The 19,033-nt window shown below is 39.2% G+C and overlaps 1 protein-coding gene and 1 non-coding gene across 2 annotated transcripts in view; both read left to right on the forward strand.

The window, feature by feature from the left end:
* Positions 1 to 19,033, forward strand: part of WDR27 (WD repeat domain 27) — a 2,477,832-nt gene that overhangs the window by 1,428,878 nt on the left and 1,029,921 nt on the right. The window lies entirely within an intron of this gene.
* Positions 2,432 to 2,502, forward strand: TRNAG-CCC. The gene has a single exon. It is a non-coding gene; the product is annotated as a tRNA-Gly (tRNA).

The following is a 19,033-nucleotide window of genomic DNA, read 5'->3' on the forward strand; positions in this document are numbered from 1 at the left end:
AGTCAGCTCCAGTCCGGCTAGATGAAGGCTTCCTGCCTATTATTTTAAGGCTAAAGTTAATGACAGGAATTTACATGTGGAATATCTTTTATTGCTCTAAGTGTAAAAATGTAAATGCAGTTTCTGTCAGCCTTGGAATCCCAGGAAAGTGTGAAATGATGTAATGTTTTTATCAAAACTGCAGTTTCAATTTAAACAGAGAGAACCAGAAGACATTAAGCTTTTTTGTCTTGAACATCCAACTCAGCACTGCCTTATGCTCTATGTAAGTAAGTTATTTTAGTAGTGTGTTTTCTTGTAGAAATAGCTAGAAATGAGAAAAAATAGACAGTTTTTCTGTGATGTCAGAACTGTACTACTGAATTATTTTAAGTATTTCTGTGAGAACTCTGAACTTTTGACTAGCACTGTATAGTAGAAAGTATTGTCTTGTGGTTTTAATTATTTATTATTAAATATTTTACAACCTTTTAACTGTGGCTGGTTTGTGTAGAGATAAGTTAAGCTATTAGAGTACATTGCATGTATATAAGGATCCTGTACCAGGTGACTCTAATAAGCCTTGAGACTGTTTAGTCATACTACCAATTCGATAATAATATTGCACAGTAATAATTGGACACCCTTTTAAGGGCCTTTGAGTAGCTGATAAATATTAGCTAGGTGGTGGCAGTAATTACTACCATATAGTCTGGATAGAAGGGGCACAGCAGGAGAACCTGTGCCAGCCATCCCCAGAAGTGTCCGTGTGGTTGTGTAAACTCTTATCTCAAAGTGTGTGTGTCAGCTACTTGAGCAGGGACACAAAGCACTGGTTGGACAGAGAGGGTGCTGGAGATTTTAGCTTGCCCAGCTAGGCTGAGATCTGGACCCTATAGCTGTGCCAGTGGGGAGTCTTAATGGGGACCTGGGGAGCAGGGGAGTGACCAGCCCCGGACTGACTGTGATCTCTGTGTGCTCTTAAGGGAAATTGCACTTTACTATGGATATTTGTTATCCTTTCTTCATATATGAGATGCCCTCTCTGATGTTAGTGGTGAGGATTGAGGCTTCTTGATTACTGGGCCAGGGCATGGGCATCACATATTAATTGATGGCAGTGGTTGGGATATCCACCTCACATATTAATTGGTGGCAGTGTTTGGGATATCCATCTCACATATTAATTGGTGGCAGTGATTGGCATATCCTCACATATTAATTGTTTGGCAGCGGTGGGATACCCACATCACATGTTAATTAGTTGGCAAATACTAATTGGCTTGTAGTGGTGTGGGTAGTGTGAATCCTGTAGCTTGTGTACAGTGAGCTTTGAAGGTGTTTTGTACTCTAAAACAGCCACCCAGTGAATACTCTGAGTTCAGATCACAATTGTTTTATTTATTTTGTTAGCTTAGTTAGTTAGGGTGAGCAGGCAGCATGTCAGCGGAGGAGTATGGAAAGCTGACAAGGAGCCAGCTGGTGGGAGTGTGCCAGGCTAGGGGACTGGTGCATGGAAACCTGACTAAGGCAGACCTGATTGCAGCCTTGGTTACAGCTGCATCAGAAAACAGCAACCAGGACAGTCAGACTGGCAGTGGAGATATAATTCCCTTGGAGAATGGACAGCTCAACCTTTCTGCAGTGGACTTAAAAATCTAGCTGGAGCTAAAGAGACTTGAGTTGGTGGCCAGGCATGTGGAATTAGAAGCAAATGAGAGACTGCGACATTTACAGGCTGAGGAGAATGAGAAACTGTTTTGTCTGCAAGCTGAGGAACAAGAAAAGCAGAGGCAGCATGAGAAGGAGATGCTGACTCTTCACCAGAGTCATGGAGGTAATGGGGAAGGGAGTAACTGGACCCCAGAAACACAAAAGGTCAGTAAATTATTTCCGCAGTTTAAAGAGGGGGGGATCATTTTGATAGTTTCATTCATACATTTGAGAGGGTATGTAAACACTATGAAGTTGACCAAGGACTCTGCCTATGGTTCCTGACCCCCTTACTCCATGGTAAAGCTGTAACTCTTCTGTCCAAAATGTCTGATGTTGCATGTTTTGATTATACTGCTGTAAAAAATACTCTTTTAGAACTGTTTAAGCTAACACCTGAAATGTATAGGAAAAAGTTTTGTGAGCATAGATGCAAGGCAGATGAAAGTGTGTGTGAACATGTTGCTGAATCGAGTACTTATTTCCATAGGTGGGTGAGTGGATGTCAGGTCACCACTTTTGAAGGGCTGGCAGACCTTTTGGTGAGGGAACAAGCCCTTAGCACTTTACCTGAGGACATGAGGATCTGGTTAGCTGATAGACAATGCGCTACTTCAGATGAGTTGGGGAAGAAGGGAGACCTATACCTGGCAAGCAGGGCAGCCCTGCACAGGAAGGGAACCCCCAGTACTGTTCATGGGTCTAAAGGAACCCATAGTGGGCAGCACAGACTGTGCTTGCATTGATGGTTCAGTGGTAGAATTCTTGCCTCCCACGCAGGAGACCCGGGTTCGATTCCCGGCCGATGCATCTTTGGCTTTCCCTACGTCACTCGATGGGTTGCCAACTGGCTTACTGACAGAACCCAGGCTGTAAAAGTAGCCGACTCCAAAGCCAGCTCCAGACAAGTGACAATTGGAGTACCTCAGGGTTCAGTCCTGGAACCACTCTTGTTTGGCATCTACTTCTCTGAAGTACAGGCCAACATTAAGGGACTCTGGCTAACAAAGTTTGCAAATGACTGCAAACTGGGAGCCATTATTGAATCCCCAAATTATGTGGATATTCTACAAAAGGACCTTACAGAAACAGATGCCTGTTGCCAGAGCTATGGGCTCAAGCTTAATGCCAAGAAATGCATAGTCATCCCCTTTGGAAAAAAACATGTACCCATGAACTACCACATAGGTGGCAGGACACTAAATATCGAAAGTGTGATGAGATACTCAGGGACACAAGTGGACAGTGGTCTCACTTTCGATAACCACATCGCCAAAACAGTCAGGAAATCCTTCTACATGGCACACCTCTTCACTAAGGGCTTTTCATCCAGAAAAAAGGAGGTCATTGTCCCACTGTACTCATCCCTCATTAGACCCATTATAGAGTATAATGTCCCATTTGGTATGTACCTCACAATACATCTGCAACAGCTGGAAAGGCCACAGAAATACCTCACTAAAAGAATCACAGACCTAAAGCAGATGCCATATGCTGACCATCTAAAAAAACCCCAGCTATACTCTGTGGCATATCGTCTACTCAGAGATGATCTCTGCTTAACATACAAGGCCATGTCAAACCCTGAGCTGTTGGACATGCCCCACTTAAAGAAATCCCAGTCCCTCAGAGCCACATGCTCCAGGGATCTAAACCTTATCATCACATTGAACAAAACATGCTGGAGGGATAGGTTCCTGACCCAGAGACTCCCCATACTCTGGCATAGACTGCCCATACATGTCAAGCAGAGCACCTCATTGGCCCTGTTCAAAAGGAACCTTCACGATTGGATGGGAGATAGGAAATTCACCCCGGGGATCATGTCAGTCACCCTGCTAGACAGGGGCCCAGAGAAGTAAATATTGTGGGAAAAAATTTCCAGGGAATTGTTATGGCTAGGCTTGCATAGGCCTTAGGGCCGATAGCCTAGTACCAACCTATGAACAACAGAATCTGCCAGTAGCAGGGGAAGCCACTAGTCCAGGTACACATCCAAGAGCTAGGGTTAAATGTTTTGAATGCAACCAGTTGGGCCATGTGGCATACAGATGTCCACGGAGGCAAGGTGAGGAATCAAAGGTGAGGGAGCCAGTAAGTAGGAAAGACAAAATGCCAGTAGTAGGTTATCTTGGGACAACAAGGGTACCAAACTCCCAACAGAGGCTATATCCTGTTCTAGTGAATGGCAAATAGGCCATTGCCAAGAGAGGCACAGCCTCTGATATATCCATTGTAAAGCCTGCAATGGTTACAAAGGAGCATTACTTGCCTGGGCAGTCTACTCCAGTCAGGGCTTTAGGAGGGATCCCATTCCAAATACCTTTGGCTAGGGTTCACCTTGGTTGGGAGGGTGGAAAAGGAAGCCAGCAAGGAGGTGTGTTTGAGGATATATTTGCAGGTGTCCTGATAGGGAATGATTTTCATAGTGCAGTACCCTGTGCTTGTGCAGTTACATGCAGTCAGGCTTGGAGACAAGCAGGTAAGTCTGGTAGCCTGGGGGCGACCCAGACAGACTGCATGCTTGCAGCCGGGACTGGTGAGGTGGTTACTTCAGGTAGTAAGCTGTGCTGTAGCAGTGAGACTGAAGGTGAGACACAGCTGCTTGTGGGTACTGATGGTCCCTTGGACAGAGTGACTGCAAAGTTAGAGGTGAGTAGTAGTACCCAGGCTGACAGTGAGGCACCACTGTCAGAGGATGCCAGACTTCCTGTGGAAGGGGAGCTGGGAAGGGTTACAAGGAGAGAGTTGAGACAGGCTCAGTTCTCAGACTCTACATTGCAAGGCCGGAGGCAGGTAGCTAGGGAGGCACCTGATTTTCAAGGAAAGGGGGAATCTGTATACTGGGACAAAGGGTTACTGTACAGAGAGTAGACCCCTGAAGGAGGGCTAGAAGGTGGGAGAGTACAGCAGTTGGTAGTGCCTAGAGCCTACCATCTGGTGCTTCTAGCCATAGCCCATGATATTCCCTTTGCATGTCATATGTGCATAAAACGTACAAAGAGGCATATTATGCAGAACTTCTATTGGCCTGGAATTTCCAGAGATGTAACAGGGTACTGCAGGACTTGTGAGCAGTGCCAACAGGTAGGCAAGGCAGGAGACAAGGTGAGAGCTTCTTTGATGCCTTTGCCTGTGATTGAGGAGCCATGTTAGAGGGTGGCTATGGATATTGTGGGTCCTCTGAGTACCCCAAGTTCCACAGTGAAAAAGTATATCCTAGTGGTAGTGGATTATGCTACACGATACTCTGAGTCAGTGGCTTTGTCCTCCATTGAGGCAGAGAAGGGGGCAAATGCTTTGTTAGAGATTTTCAGCAGGGTAGGTTTCCCAAAAGAAATACTGACTGACAGAGGTGCCAATTTCATGTCAGACCTGCTGGCTTTTCTGTGGAAGTCCTGTGGGGTGAAACACATGATGACTACCCCCTACCATCCCCAGACTAATGGTCTTGTAGAGTGGTTAAACTCTACAATCAAGTCCATGCTACTGGCATTTGCAGATCAGTTTAAAAGGGAGTGGGCCAAATATTTTCCCCATCTGTTGTTTGCTTACTGAGAGGATTCCCCAGGAATTCACAGGTTTTTCATCCTTTGAGCTGCTGTATGGGCATAGGGTGAGGGGACCTCTAGATTTAATTTGAGATGAGTAGGAAGGTGAGTGTGAGTCTCACAAGGAGTCTGTTGTGGCATATGTCCTAAACCTCAGGACAAGGCAAAGGGAACTCATCGGCTTTACCCAGGAGAACCTGGCAGAAGCCCAACAACAGTAAAAGATGTGGCATGACAGGAATGCTCGAGATAGAGAGTATGCTGTGGGGCAACATGTAATGGTTCTCATTCCTGTTAGACACAACAAGTTGCAAGCAGCTTGGGAGGGACAGTACAAGGTCATAAGAAACATAATTGATGTTAACTACATGGTGGAACTGCTAGGCAGATGGCAGGGGCACAAATTGTACCATGTTAACATGATGAAACCTTACCATTATAGGGAGGCCCTTGTGCTGAGCATTTGCAGTGGATTGCAGGAGGAGTCTGAGAGAGATCTGGGGACTGATCTCCTCAGTGAGGCTCAGGCTGACACCTGAGGAAGGGGTAGTAATGTCCCAGCAGCTATCTCCTACCCAGGTTAGAGAAATCCGAGCAGTGTTGCAGGAATTTGGGGACATGTTCACTAGGAAACCAGGGTGCACCCACCTGGTGCAGCATGAGGTGGACACAGAACCCCAAAGGCCTATTAGGCAGGCCCCTTATAGGGTGCCTAAGAGAGTCAGAAAGATTCTGAAGGAGGAGGTACAGGAGATGTTGGAACTGGGGGTGATTCAAGAGTCCAACAGTCCCTGGGCCTCCCTAGTGGTGCTGGTGCCAAAGAAGGATGGCAGCACCAGTTTATGTGTGGACTACAGGAAATTAAATAGTCACACAGAGTCGAATGCTTACCCCATGCCTAGGACAGATGAGGCTCTAGAGTAGCTGGGTGGGGCTAAGTATCTTACAACCATTGATCTTACCAAGGGTTATTGGCAGGTGCCCTTGACTCCCAGTGCTAGAGAGAAGTCAGCCTTTGTGACTCCTTTTGGCATGTATGAGTTCACAAAGATACCCTTTGGGATGAAGAATGCCCCAGCGACTTTCCAGAGGCTGGTAGATAATATCCTTGTAGGAGCAGGAGGGTTTGCCCTTGCTTACCTAGATGATATTGCCATCTACAGCCATTCCTGGCCAGAGCACCTTCAGCATGTCAGGGAGGTGCTGGGCAGACTACAGAGGCAGGGTTGACCATTAAGCCAAGCAAATGTCAGGTGGGTATGGCAGAGGTCTCCTACCTAGGACATAGAGTGGGAAGTGGTAAGATAAGGCCAGTACCTGCCAAAGTGGAAGCCATTCAGGCATGGCCTGCACCTGTTACTAAAAAGCAGGTGAGGGCATTTTTAGGGACAGCAGGGTACTACAGAAAGTTCATCCCCAGTTATAGTACCATAGCTGCTCCCCTCACAGACCTGACAAGGAAGAACAGGCCAGATAAGGTAGTGTGGACCCCAGCATGTGAGCAGGCATTCCAGAAGCTTAAAGAAGTTTTGGGAAGACACCTGTGTTAGCCAGTCCAGATTACAGCAAATAATTTTTTTGTGCAGGTGGATACTTCAAACCATGGGGTGGAGCTGTACTTAGCCAGATTTATTCAGAGGGGAAAGAGCACTCAGTGGTTTATCTCAGTCATAGGATCCAACCCAGGGAGGAATTCTATGCAGCTTTAGAAAAGGAATGTCTAGCCATAGTGTGGGCACTGCAGAAATTTCAGCCTTATCTGTATGGAAGGAAATTCACTGTTATGACAGATCACAACCCCCTAATATGGTTAAAGTGAGACAACCAGCAAAATGCCAAGTTGCTAAAATGGAGCCTAGGGTTGCAAGCATATGATATGTCAGTGCAACACCACAGTGGGATTAGCAATGTCAATGCAGATGGGCTCTCAATATATGGAATGGGGTGAAGTACACCCAGATAGACCTAGCCCTCTCAAGCGATGTTTCTCAAGGGTCACTTGAAAAACTAGCTTGAGTTCTCCGGGGGTGGGGAGGGGGGGGTGAAGACTGGTAGAGATGGGTGAAGGCTGCTAGCCTAGTCAAATATAATTTGGTACATAATTCTATCATTTGTAAATACTGTGAAATGTTGAAATGCAAGTTTGCTTCTTAAATGAAAAAATATGTTGTGAAAGGTTGAACTTAAAACAATGTGGCAACATTGCCATCTGCTGTAAAGAAAGCTAAGTCAAGCATTTCTTGTTGGTCCTTTGAAATTAAAATTATTTCATCACTGCCTTTGATGTTTACAAGTCAGCTCCAGTCCGGCTAGATGAAGGCTTCCTGCCTATTGTTTTAAGGCTAAAGTTAATGACAAAAATTTACATGTGGAATGTCCTTTATTGCTCTAAGTGTAAAAGAATGTAAATGCAGTTTCTGTCAGCCTGGGAACACCAGGAAAGTATGAAATGATGTTATGTTTTATTAGAACTGCAGTTTCAATTTAAACAGAGAGAACCAGAAGGCATTAAGCATTTTTGTCTTGAACATCCAACTCAGCACTGCCTTATGCTCTATGTAAGTAAGTTATTTTAGTAGTGTGTTTTCTTGTAGAAATAGCTAGAAATTAGAAAAATTAGATGGTTTTTGTGTGATGTCAGAACTGTACTACTGAATTATTTTAAGTATTTCTGTGTGATCTCTGAACGTTTGACTAGCTCTGTATAGTAGAAAGTATTGTCTTGTGGTTTTAATTATTTATTATTAAATATTTTAAAACCTTTTAACTGTGGCTGGTTTGTGTAGAGATAAGTTAAGCTCTAAGAGTACATTGCTTGTATATAAAGATCCTGTACCAGGTGACTCTAATAAGCCTTGATACTCTTTAGTCATACTACCAATTGGATAATAATATTGCACAGTAATAATTGGACACCCTTTTAAGGGCCTTTGAGTAGCTGATAAATATTAGCTGGGTGGTGGCAGTAATTACTACCATATAGTCTGGGTAAAAGGGTCACAGCTGAGAAGCTGTGCCAGCCTTCCCCAGAAATGTCTGTGTGGTTGTGTAAACTCTTATCTCAAAGTGTGTGTGTGTCAGCTATTTGGGCAGGGACACGAAGCACTGGTTGGACAGAGAGGGTGCTGGAGATTTTAGCTTGCCTAGCTAGGCTGAGATCTGGACCCTATAGCTGTGCCAGTGGGGAGTCTTATTGAGGACCTGGGGAGCAAGGGAGCGACCATCCCCAGACTGTGTGTGCTCTTAAGGGAAATTGCACTTTACTGTGGGTATTTATTATCCTTTCCTCATATATGAGACACCCTCTCTGGTGTTAGTTCTGAGGACTGAGGCTCCTTGATGGTTGGGTCAGGGCATGGGCATCCAAGTAGTACCATTTCAAACTTTCACAAACAGACTGGTGTATGCATATTGTTTTATATTAGGTTAGACTTATCTGTAAAATACCATATTGACTGACATACTAGACTTATTTTGTTATGCTCATGATCAGCCTTTTAGACAAACTACCAAACTAAAGACTTTCCTCTTCACTCTATGGGTGCTCTTTGAAGTGTATATTACATAAGGGTCTGATTCCCTAGTTGTCATTTTGCTTATTTCATAGAAGAAAAATAAGCTTTGCCTGTGGTTTAGCAAATTGTACTTATTTATTTGTCCCATTTTATTGGCTTTTCATCTGAGAAGTGTACTATTTCTGTACAACGTACTGTCAACATATATTCTATTACAGCAGTAGCTGTATAGGAAGTCCTTTAAAATGTATCTACCTTAGTCTATAAGAAATTGATGAAGGCATAACCATTATGTAAATTACAAGCACTATGATCTAGTAACCTTTGACATAGCATGAGAGATAGTACTAGTGTGATACAGGTAATTTTCTAACTATCTGTCTCCCAGGGGTAACTTTATACTGCCTGGGAATCTACACAGATGTTATGACTTACTGTTAAAGTGATTGTTGTTAAAGAAGATCGTGCAGCTATGTAATGTACTTACCATACCAGTGAACCTTTTCAGGAGAGGTCATTTTAAAAACAAAAGCTTCCTTATCCCCTTCCCTATGTACATGATTTCTAATGAAGGTATTTTCTTTAAAGTTTGAGCTCACTGATATTATGCATTTTTACGTTTTACTGGAAATTACTACATAGTTGCTTTGTAAGAAAGCTATAAAGTGTTTCTAGATGTTTTCATTTTGGACATTGTGGTTACCACTACTTTTTACCTACCACAAACGTACTTCCCTGTGGGACACATAGGTGCTCAAAGAACTGAAGAAAATGAAAAACACTATGGGCTACATAAGGTGGACTGTACAGAGTAGTCTCATATCACCTCCCTCAATATCTTTGAGAGCAATTGCCCTTTCAAGGAAAAGAGCTACTACTGACAAAAAATCAGGCTAGAAAGCAAGATGCAAATTATGGTAAACCTAAATTCTATCATTTACTGTTGCAAAGGCCTCTTATTAAAGATGTTCTAAGTAGTATAACACACTATCTGCTCTGTTTTCTTGAAGCTAAAAAAAATTTAAATGTTCCACAAATATTTCAGAAAACAGTAGCAACATTAAAGGTGATTTTTCATCTGTCTGAGATTACCCTCACTAAGTATAAATACGTTCTCTTACTTAAATTCCATTTCAGAAGTGAAGCCTCCCTTAACATTTTCTGTTATGCTGTATTTGGTCTTTAGAGTCTTAGCTTCTTGGCCTCTCTAGTTCCTTCTTTTACTGAGAAACTATTTTTTAACTGCTTGAGAGTTCTCCCAACCCAGCTCTTCCCCATTGCAGGGGACTCTTTAACTAAAGACGTTATAGATATGTGGGTACTTAACCACATCAGATGACTTTTGAGATGGTGCAATATACTAGATAGTTAACTGTTCTCCCTCCATCCTTCCAGCTAGATGGACCCCCTCTCACAAGAAGGAAATCTCAAATTGCAGGTATCTTCTGCCTAAAAAGTAAATTACATTAAATGAAAAAAAACTGCTGCACTACTTATATATACTAATTTTAAGATGACTGTACATCCAGGATGCAGCACCTCATAATTAATAAATACTTCCCCTCACTCACACTTGTAATTCTGCAGTTATAAGAGTTACAGTTACAGTCATGGAATTTCAGCAGGCATCCCTTGAATGATGTTCAAATGTTCTGTATAGCAAGTTTAGTCCTGCAGGTTTGGGTAACTGATATTCATAAAAAGATCAGATCTAATGAACACCAGACTGGGTGGCCCTTTCTGGTCTGGCTTTCCAGTGCCACCTTAAGCAGTAGGACTGACCAAATACTCCCTGAGTGCAAAATCTAGAGTTATGGAAGAACTTCTTAGAGAGTTCTGCTAGAAAGGAGATTCTAACTGTTACTCACTGAGGAGGGGCTTTTAAAGAGCAATTTATGTGATATGTACTCACGTAACTAATATTCACCTGGTGTATAAAATGTAGGTCAGCAGATAGATATAAAGGTATGTGGGAAAAATGGAAGACAGAATGGTGCATGGTAAAGTGAAGGTCGGCTGCACAAGGGTCAGATGCAAAAATTAGAAATAATTTACAGATCATCTTTGTATGCCTGTAAATTACTGCGCCAGCTACCAGAACTGTCCTGTAGATTAAAACTAAATGCACAGGTTTCTCTTAAGCTGTTCTGTACAGTATCTAAAAACATTGAATATTTGAGGTCTTGAGCAACTGCATGGCACTGAAAGCACGTGACAAAAAAGAGAATGTTATTACTTTCTTTAAAAAAAATTAAGAATCTGTCTTTATCTTAATGCTACTGACTAAGGCCTGTTCCTAGGAAGGTAATGGTTATATTAAACTAAAGAATGACAGACAAGAGCACTACTTTGACTTATTTAGCTCTTTCTGTGTTCTAGATGTGGTTTAGTTTTGGTGTTAATAAGAAAAAATGCTTCGGTGGTACTGAGATGTGGAAAAAATAGCCGATGAACGATGAATCTAATGAATATAAAACAAATTTATTAAGACACAGAGTAAAAAATCAAGCGCTTTCATTTCCTCAATTAGGAAACTTTATCAAGATGCAGCATGCCCAAAAGGCAACACCTTTATATCATAAAATTAATTAGTAAAAGAAATGTAAACCAATCACATACATTAACTGCTTAGGGTTCGAAATGCATATAGTACAATTATTTAAAGGTGTATTAACCAACCTAAAAAGTTATGTAGCAGAAGAAATGAATATTTGTAGGGACTCTTGGGATTTCTTACAGAGAATCAATAACCTTGAATATAGTGAAACTGGCCTATTTGTAACCATTGATGTGAAAGATGTCTACACTTCTATACCTCATGATATTGGAATTGAGTGGGTATGTGACTATTTATTTGAAAAAAAGATACCACAGCCCAAGATCAATATATATGAACAGCTGTTTGAATTAGTTTAAAAAAAAACAATTGTATATTTTTTAACAATGAATTCTTCATTCAAAAAGTAGGAGTTGCAATGGGATCCCCGTGTGGGGGCCTATATGGAAATATGGTCATGTTGCAGTGGGAGAAGAAATTTGTCTTTGAATCCCATTTTTATGGTTATTGTAAAATGTATGTAAGATTCTTGGATGATATTTTTATTTTTTGGGATGGACCAAGAGATCTCATCAATGAATTAATAGCTTACATTAATAACTCAACATCATTTTTGAAGTTTACTTATACTGTTGGTACAAATAAAATTTCATATTTAAATGTTAAATTGGTAAAGGACAGAGACTTGAAGAAATTTGTGTCAGAAATTAATCGAAAGGCAACACCTTTATATCTTAAAATTAATTAGTAAAAGAAATGTAAACCAATCACATACATTAACTGCTTAGGGTTCGAAATGCATATAGTACAATTATTTAAAGGTGTATTAACCAACCTAAAAAGTTATGTAGCAGAAGAAATGAATATTTGTAGGGACTCTTGGGATTTCTTACCGATAATCAACCTTGAATATAGTGAAACTGGCCTATTTGTAACCATTGCTGTGAAAGATGTCTACACTTCTATACCTCATGATATTGGAATTGAGTGGGTATGTGACAATTTATTTGAAAAAAAGATGCCACAGCCCAAGATGAATATATATGAACAGCTGTTTGAATTAGTTTTAAAAAACAATTGTATATTTTTTAACAATGAATTCTTCATTCAAATAGTAGGAGTTGCAGTGGGATCCCCATGTGGGGGCCTATATGCAAATATGGTCATGTTGCAGTGGGAGAAGAAATTTGTCATTGAATCCCATTTTTATGGTTATTGTAAAATGTATGTAAGATTCTTGGATGATATTTTTATTTTTTGGGATGGACCAAGAGATCTCATCAATGAATTTATAGCTTACATTAATAACTCAACATCATTTTTGAAGTTTACTTATACTGTTGGTACAAATGAAATTTCATATTTAAATGTTAAATTGGTAAAGGACAGAGACTTGAAGAAATTTGTGTCAGAAATTCATCGAAAAGAAACTTATTCCAATAGTTTCTTGCATTTTGGCAGTGCACACCCCTATAAACAAAAAAGAGCAGTAGTTAAGGGTGAACTTGTGAGAGCGGCCTGAATGGTATCTTCCTTTGACTCTTTCCTTGATGAGTGTGATGTTTTGAAAAAAATGTTTTTAAAAAGGGAATACCCAGTTTATTTGGTGAATAACTTGATGCTAGAAGTGATTAATAAAAGAGAAAGGGGCCTTTTCCAAGCTATTTTAAAAGTTGATGTCACACAATATGTTAATGATTTGATTATTGATACTGGAAATGATAGCATTTGTAATGAGACGTCAAACAACAATAACATTATGATATTAAACAAACCAGCATCAACAGATGTTAATTATAGATCTGTCTTTATCACCACCTACAATTTAGCAAGCAAAGATATCCTGAGAATTTTGGAGAAGAATTGGATTATTCTATCTTCGTGTAATGAAGTTAGACAATGTATAAGTGAAAGACCTATTGTAGTATTTAGAAAAGGCCAGTCCCTGAAAAACATTTTTGAGAAAAACACTCAGGCCCAAACTTTTGGTGGTATGATAAAGTGTGGTGCTTGCAACTATTGCCAATATATAATGGAAGGCAATACATTCAATATTAATGGCATTAGAGCAGTTTTAAAGAAAAAGTGTTTTTGCCATACAGTGCTTTCTGTTGTGATTGTTCCTGTTTATATATATTGGAAAAACGGAAAGGAAACTGAAAAATCGCATTTATGAACATTTGAGAGACATTAAACTAAGAAAAGATACCAATGCCTTGGCAAGACACTGTAACGAATGGCCAGGTCATGGTTTTAAATTTACTGTGATAGAACCAATGGAACCTCATCCAAGAGGTGGACCATGGCCACTATATTTGGAAAGGAATGAAACCCTATGGCAATTGAGAACAAATGCCACTCAGTGGCCAGGCCTAAATGATTCTATTTCAATCTCTTGTTGTTCGAAACTGAAAGCCCTGGATAGATAGCGTGTTTATACTTAGTGAACCTTAAAATGTGAGAATAAGTATTTTATTTCATTTATTAATGCATACTATTTATACACTATTTCTTAATTTTTGAATTTATAGCATAGGCAGATGATACAAGTCCTTCTTTAATTGCTTTCTTTTAAAGCTTTTACTACATTATACTTATGCTTTTATATGTGGTTTTTAAAATGTAATTTCAAACATTACTTTTATAGCATTTTTTGGGAACAGGGTGATGTTTCACATAGTACATATTTCATATTTTATATGTCATATTTCATATTGTATACTTATTTTATGTGCATTCTGACCCTCACTTGTACATATATATCATGTATTATACACATTAGCTTTATGCATTTTTAACCTTGGATTAAATGTAATATAATGAATATTTTCAATTATCTGGTATAAATACAAGATTGTTAATGTTAAGTTGACACAATATAGCAGTATGAGTTTAATGCAAGCATTATATTTTAAATGTGACAATTTGGTTAATACACATTTAAATAATTGTACTATATGCATTTCGAACCCTAAGCAGTTAATGTATATGATTGGTTTACATTTCGTTTACTAATTATTTTTATGATATAAAGGTGTTGCCTTTTGGGCCTGCTGCATCTTGATAAAGTTTCCTAACTGAGGAGACAAAAGCACTTGATTTTTTACTCTGTGTCTTAATAAATTTATTTTATGTTCATTAGATTCATCAGCTATTTTTTCCACATCTCAGTACCACCGAAGCATTTTTGCTTATTTAGTTTTCTTTTTACCAGTTTGTCTGAGCGTTTTGTGTTATGGCATCAGAGGAACAGGGATTGGAATCTTTAGAGCCACTATTCTCACAACCATTGAGTGAATCCATTGAAGCTATACTGCAGCAGCTTGAAAGAATCACACAGAGGCTTGACTGCATTGAGCATGCCCAGGTGATGTCAGCTCCGAATGGAGGACTTAACCAGGAAGTCACGGCAACTAGAGGCAGTCGTGGCGTTGAGGAAAGCTCTTTTTCTAACTTTTTGAATTCCGGTAATGGTGTTATTACACCAGGAGGAGAAAGGATAGTGAACAACATGGAAACGCAAAATAATGGAGCAAGTGGGTTGAATGCTTCACATTCTACAATTGGAGACCAGCGTTTTGCAAACAGTGGTAACACAGCTAGCGGTAATGCCCGTGAAGGAGTTCTGTATAATTCAAAGGTTCCCATTAACATGAATGTCTGATTGGGAGAGGAACCGGATTTTTCAACGACTGATCCTGTAAGTACTGTTTCTTATGATAGTAATTATACAAACTTGATCATATTTTACTAAAAATTAAGAAAACACAATTGGACAATGCTTATTTTAAAGAATGCCTAAGGCTTAAACTGGTTCCTAAAGGTTTGCACATGTGGCGCTTTCCTACAGGATTGATGGAAGGTTCTGGCTTTCATAAAGAATTATTGGCTATGTTCAATAGGCATGGTTTTGAATACATGGAGCTTCTGATTAAACACAATGAACTCCACTTAACTGATTTGATTAAGGAAGCTACTGAATTGGATATGAGGATTGTGCAGGATGTCACACATACTAGTAACATTTTTGACTATAACAGAATTTTTACAAGCATTCAACAGGAAATAATTTCCATTAAAAATAGAAAAATGAAGAAAACTGAAAGGGATGGAACACATTATAGTACTAATACTGCTTACCCCCACCCCCCTCATTCACAGGTTTGGAACACTAATATTCAAAATAATACTATTGGTGAAAGCAATCAGGAATCTTTTTTGGATCAGGAGAATTTTCCTCTATTGAGGCGGTCGGAGACACTGAGAGAGAGGTACGACCAGAACCAGAACCGGCAGGGGCAAACAACCATGAACAGAGGTCGTGGTGGACAATCATTTTATCAGAGGGGGGAGGGAGGGGTGGGCGTTGAGGATGGAATTGATTGTACAAGAAAACATTGTGGAAAACTGTTCTATCTTAAAGAATTCAAAAGGTGACTTCAATGTATACGATTTCTCTTCTATTCAAATCAATGTGAATGACTGTGATCTATTGTCTAAAGGATTATCATTTGTCCCTATGAAGAACTTTGACACTGCACGGACACTTGTGGATCTTAGACATTTTGTCAGCAAGTTGAATTTAAATATCCTTTTTAAATTTGTTGACATGTATGTAACCCATTGCATATCTCTAGTACATACAATCCACCCTTACACCCTTCCTTGGCTATGTTTGACAAAATCTGTGAAGTTGATGTTAGGAATTTAGACAAGAAGGTACATTTTCCTAATTTCTGTGAAGATGAAATTGATGGTCTAAACAAGCTAGGATGTAATAGGACGTAAGGATTATAAAACCTGATAAAGGTGGTGGCATTGTTATCATGGATACATGTGACTATAATGAAAGGATGAAAAAAATGTTATCAGGTGATACTTATAGAAAAATTACTTTAAATGAACTGAACTGAATGGAACATATATTAAGATTAGGAATGAATTGAATGATTTGTTTATCAAAGGTTTCTTACCGATAGAGGAGTTCAATTTTCTATCTGTCTATCACCCTACTATTCCATGTATTTTTGGGTTACCCAGAATGTATAAAAATATGTCTGATCCACCAATGCGCCCTATTGTTAACGGACGTGGCTCTATCACATACCCCATAGCTAGATATTTAGACATTAACCTAAAAAGTTATGTAACAGAAGAAATGAATATTTGTAGGGACTCTTGGGATTTCTTACAGAGAATCAATAACCGTGAATATAGTGAAACTGGCCTATTTGTAACCATTGATGTGAAAGATGTCTACACTTCTATACGCCATGATATTGGAATTGAGTGGGTATGTGACTATTTATTTGAAAAAAAGATACCACAGCCCAAGATCAATATATATGAACAGCTATTTGAATTAGTTTTAAAAAATAATTGTATATTTTTTAACAATTTAAAATTCCACGGTAAACGAAACGAAACCAAAATTCCAACCAGCACACAGTCAGTTCAAAGGATCCACAGCTTGTCCAGGGTTAAAAACAGTTTATTTTTGACAAATGAAACAAAGAATAAATCCAACAGCCTAGGGTTAAGCGCTTTTATCTGATAATACAGGCTTCCTCAGAACCCCAAACAGATGTAACCACTTCATTTAAAAACCTCCTCTGGCGCCAAAAATACAAGAAACACTTAAAGGAACATATCCTCATAGCTCCATTAATAAAAATTGAGGGTAACAATCATAATAAAAACAATGTCCTGTTTAACTCACAACATCACAGCCTCCTATGTTTAAACACGATAATAAAATCAAAATATGAATATAAATACAAATACAAAATATAATTATAAATTTAAGTGTGAATAAATACATTGTCATCTGTTTTTTTGTAATATAAACTGACTTGTAACCAGAATGAATCAATATGAGTTAATTAATATTTAAAAAAACTCCATTAAAATATAATCCAGTAAAAAATATGTATATATATATTAGTCTATCTGTTCTTTCAGGCCAAAATTAAAAAAAGGCTTTATACTAATGAAATCATTAATTCCAGGAAATTGTGTAGCATCCGTTAATATTTGCCATTTGGCTTCTTTCATAGCAAGCAAAGCTTTCCAATTACCATCAAAAGGAAAAACATCCACAGTATCAATGATGGAGAATTCAAATCTGTGCGTATCACCATAAGAAGAGATATGTCTGTAAAGTGCATTCTTGGATTCTTCCTTTTTGATCTTATAAAGATGTTCATAAATACATTTTCTAAAATGCCTCTCAGTTTTCTCTATGTAGTAAGCAGGGCAGCCCAAACATGTTGCAATATAAACTACATTAGAAGTATTGCAATTCCCAGCCATGCATTTCACATATGTCCTGTTGAAATCTGCCAACCTAACACCTTCATCTTTCCTAATGGCATCACACTGCCTACAGCAGCCACAGTTCTTTGTCCCTCCATATTTGTGTTTGGTGCGTGTTCTCATCTCAAGTAAGCTCTTGATGTTGGGTCCAGTCTTGAAAACAAACCTAGGTCTCTTTCCCAAAATATCTTCTAAATCTTTATCAACACTAATTAATCTCCGATGCTCACAAATAATGTTTTTGATAAATTGAACAAAAGGAGAATAAGTGAGAACACGCTTATTAACTGTGTTGAAACTTTCCCCACTCTTATTAAGGGAACCAACACCCAAAATAGGGGGATATTTGTTGCCCCATTCACCTTTGACATACTGTGTGATATCGTCCAAAAGTGAACTAGGGTATCCCCTGTCAAGGAACATAGATTTAATAAATTCAAGTTCGTTGCACATCAGTTCTCTGTTGGAGGACATATGGGCTGCCCTGATACATTGTCCTTTAAAAACATTCTTGAAAATGTGTCTGGGATGATTACTACTATATTGTAAATAATCGTTGGAAAATGTCTCTTTCCTATGAATACGAGAGACAAACCCTTCCTCTGAATGACTAACAAAGAGGTCCAAATAAGCAATTCCACAAGTGTCAAACTGATGAGTGAACCTCAAAAAATCAGTGGTTTGATTAATATAGTCAATAAAAAGGGGGATCCTGTTAGTTGGACCGTTCCATAAAATAAATAAACCGTCCAAATGCCTAGTGTAAAACACTATGTTGGAAAAAAATTCACTAGGAAACAAAAATTTCGTTTCCCACTCCAACATCACAAGATTGGCGAAAATGGGGGCACATGAAGCCCCCATTGCCACCCCTTTCTTTTGCTTATAATATTCTCCTTCATATTGAATAAAATTATAATCCAAAACAAGTGACATCATAGCCACAATAAGACAAATGTGGTCCCAATTAAAGTAAGAATATTGCCTCAGACTATTACTAAAAAATTCAAGACCTGTGTCTCTCGGGATACAAGAAAAAAGGTCAACCACATCAATGGTCATAAAAACTAACCCCTTTCTCCACAAATCTGAGGTCAATCGACCCAAAAATGACCAAGAATCCATAATTAGATGTGGTATCTTCTCGTATACCGGTTTGGTCCACCTGTCAATAATAACCCCGATGGGGTAAGTCTTCGAATGAAAGGGGGCTGGGAAATACATTTATGAACTTTAGGAATACCAAAGATCGTGGCCAAAATAGGAAATTCAGCCCTTAAAAAATCATAGGTGTCTTGGTAATCCTCCTGTCCAAAAAATATTCTTCAATGGCTAAATCTACCCTTTTATAACCTACATTAATCATTCAATGATACCAACTCATAGTTACCAGAATGTAAAAT

Source organism: Protopterus annectens, chromosome 1.part0 (assembly GCF_019279795.1).
Source record: "Protopterus annectens isolate FY-2018-M chromosome 1.part0, PAN1.0, whole genome shotgun sequence".
NCBI lineage: Eukaryota > Metazoa > Chordata > Ceratodontiformes > Protopteridae > Protopterus > Protopterus annectens.